Genomic DNA, 3,497 nt, shown 5'->3' on the forward strand with positions numbered 1-3,497 from the left:
AGCTCCTTAATTCAATCTGCTTGCAATCACATCATTCTTTTTAGGGCACATCTGATTGGTTCCTGCTGTATCAGTGGCCAAAGAGCTTGCTGCGCAACCTTCAAACACTTGCAGTTGCAGCACACCTTAGAAACAGCTTCCACCTTCCCCAGCTCCACCTATAGATCTGCTATGGGTAATGCTATTTTGACCAGCAGCAGCATGTCATGTATTTATTGGCAGTAGTAAGTCCTGTACTTGCTCAACAGCAGCAGCAATGCGACAGCAGTGCAAGTTGTTGCAATTTTCATGCATCGGACTGCCTCTGTACACGTCAAATGGAGTATGCTTTGAAAGGCTATCGCTACATCTGAAATAGAATACTAATATGTGAAAAACAGTACGCCAAAAGTAAATTGTTTTCAAACAGTGAAAATTACCCAGATGATCCCATGAGGCCACAGGAGAGGATTTATGACTGGCAGTGAAGCAACGCAACTGCCGCTGGTAGGTCATGTGACAATAACAATATGGTGGATGTAGTATGTCCAGATTACATTCATACTACCCATGTTCATACTATATAGTACGTACTAAATTTTTAATGGTTGCAAAATAAATTAAAATTGAAATGCAGTACCTACTCAGTATGCAATTTCAGATGCACTGTACAACTGTGCGTGTTCACAACGTACAAAAAAACAAAACAAAACAAAGTATATTTTGGGCTTTATGCTCACCAAGTCTCTGTTCATTTGATCAAAATACAGTAAAGAGAGTAATATTGTGAAATTGTAATGGTTATGTTCTATGTGTGGATTTTGTTTTTCCTTTGGTTGTCATGTTTCGTTCCTGTGTTTAGTTTTTGTTCCCTTTGCTAGTTGGTTTCTATAATTACTCATTGGTTTACTGATTATGTTCACCTGAGTCTTGTTTGGTTCCTCATTTAGTTATGTATAGAGGCTTTTGCACCGGAGTAACCTTTTCATAGTTCCTAGAACTATTGGCTGAAGTACCCGGATTTTGCTGTGTTTGCACTTCAGGAACTAGCAGCGATTTTAGTTCTAGGAACTCCTTTTGGGCAAACTAAATCAGCTACTACTTCAGAGTAGGGTCTAAATATGCTCTATAGGAACTATCAGTGACTTAAATGTATGTTGATTGGTCAAATGCATGTCAAACAGCATTTACCTGTTGTCTGCAGGGTTGTGTTCTTTTCGCCGCCTCAATACTGAAAGTTGTCATAGGAGATTTTGTCTCTTAGCCCCACTTTTTGCTCTTTCAGTCGCATAGATTATGTGTTTACATTCCATCTCTCCGTTATCACGGAACCCACGACACACAACAAACAGCTCCGATCATGGCATCCACCATTCACTGATTTTTAGTGGTTCAGAGTTCCTATTCCCGGTGTGAATGCAACCAGGGACATGGCCCGGGGGAGAAATTAGTTCTTAATAATAATAATAATAATAATAATCCTTACATTTATATAGCGCTTTTCTGGGCACTCAAAGCGCTTTACATATTGAAGGAGGAATCTCCTCAACCACCACCAATGTGCAGCATCCACCTGGATGATGCGACGGCAGCCATATTGCGCCAGTACGCCCACCACACACCAGCTTATTGTAGAGAGGAGACAGAGTGAGGAAGCCAATCAGTGTATAGGGATGATTAGGAGGCCATGATGGACAGAGGCCAATGGGCAAGTTTGGCCAGGATGTCGGGGTTACACCCCTACTCTTTTCGAAGGACATCCTGGGATTTTTAATGACCACAGAGAGTCAGGACCTCGGTTTAACGTCTCATCCGAAGGATGGTGCTTTTTGTCAGTATAGTGTCCCCATCACTATACTGGGGCATTAGGACCCACACAGACCACAGGGTGAGCACCCCCTGCTGGCCTCACTAACACCTCTTCCAGCAGCAACCTAGTTTTCCCAGGAGGTCTCCCATCCAGGTACTAACCAGGCTCAGCCCTGCTTAGCTTCAGTGGGCAACCAGTCTCGGGCTACAGGGTGATATGGCTGCTGGCGCTTTCTTAGGGAACTAGTGGCTAGCTCCTAGTACTAAGTTCCTAGAATTATTCGGTGCGAAAGCCCCTTATTTAAGCCCACACTTTGGCTCTACTCTTTGTCCTGTAAACGTATTTTTACAAGTTTTCTATTGTAATATATTTTAAAACGTAATTTATTACTTTATTACTTGCTGATTTTTCAGCAGCCTACTTCAGTCTTCACTGTGCATGATCTTTCTCAAATCACAGGAAAAGACTACATTTTCAAATATATCCAAATAGAAAACACTTATTATTATTATTATTATTATTTTTTTTTTTTTTGTTACAGCCTTGGTAGCATAAAGAGACTTCTAAAAATCTGAATTATTCCAAGCTTTTGATGCTGTAAAACACATTTGGCATCCTTTTAGACTGTGGGATTTTAAAATCAAGGTTATTGTATAAAATAAGTTCAGAGCAGATAACCTGACAGTTCAGCTTTACATTGTGCCCTAATTAGACATGCCAGGATGAAGAGACAAGCAGTAAATCCTATCTCGCCTATTTAAGTTTTTTTCCTAAGCTGTGACAAGAAACGTGACAAGGGCTGTTCACCATGACAGGGGTTAAATCAATGGAGGTCAATAAGTCTCTACTGTTTCTAATAGGCAGTCATACTCTAATGTTTCAGGTGGTGGATCATGTAAAGTTCACTGTTGTCACTCCCCATCGTGTCACTGAACATTTTTATTAAAACTCTGCTCAACTTTGCACACTGGCAAAGGTCGTTGTCGCTCACGTCACCTCAAATGACCAACTGTCATTGAAAAATAAATGACTTCCAGTCACTTTGTCTCTGCATATCGCTGTCAGTATGAACGCCTCTGTAGACGATCATTGGTTTTCTATTCCTGTCATGGTGTGACAATCTGAAATCTCATATAGCTGTAATATGCAGTATGTTGTTATTGGCTGTGGTGTTGCATTTAAGCTAGAGTCTTTGGCAATCCCCAGGCTAGGCTATTTTAAGCGTACACATGATCTGAAAAAAGAAGTGCAGTTAAATTGAATGTGAATCCTTATTCTATTAATTCTGATTAAAGCACAAAATGCCCACATGCACATGTAATAGTTTACCCACCCAAAGTTTGAATACAGAACAAGTCCAAACTCACCATAAAATACCATAAAACATAACAAAAAACACCATAAAAATAGTCCATGCAAATGTTGCACGAACAGCTTTTCATTAGGAACAAACTGCAATATTACGGATCACTATATGGATCTTTTATGATGTTTCTTGTTGTTTTTGGAGCTTGAGAGTCATGGTCACTAGAATGGTTGTTGTATGGCAAGAGATGAAACATGAGTCAGTATATAAATGATGACAGAATTTTCATTTTGTGTGAACTATTTATTTAATAACGATTGTGATGGGGACAGCTAGACACAATCAAAAACAAATTGCTGCAATGTGCAGTGCTACTTTAAACATCAAATAGATAAAGAAAGA

At 39.8% G+C, this 3,497-nt stretch overlaps 1 pseudogene; it reads right to left on the reverse strand.

Moving 5' to 3' along the window:
• Nucleotides 1-1,900: 1,900 nt before the first annotated feature.
• Nucleotides 1,901-2,017, reverse strand: LOC137018218 (5S ribosomal RNA; annotated as a pseudogene).
• Between the last annotated feature and the right edge of the window lie 1,480 nt (nucleotides 2,018-3,497).

This window comes from Chanodichthys erythropterus, chromosome 3 (genome assembly GCF_024489055.1).
Source record: "Chanodichthys erythropterus isolate Z2021 chromosome 3, ASM2448905v1, whole genome shotgun sequence".
Lineage (NCBI taxonomy): Eukaryota > Metazoa > Chordata > Actinopteri > Cypriniformes > Xenocyprididae > Chanodichthys > Chanodichthys erythropterus.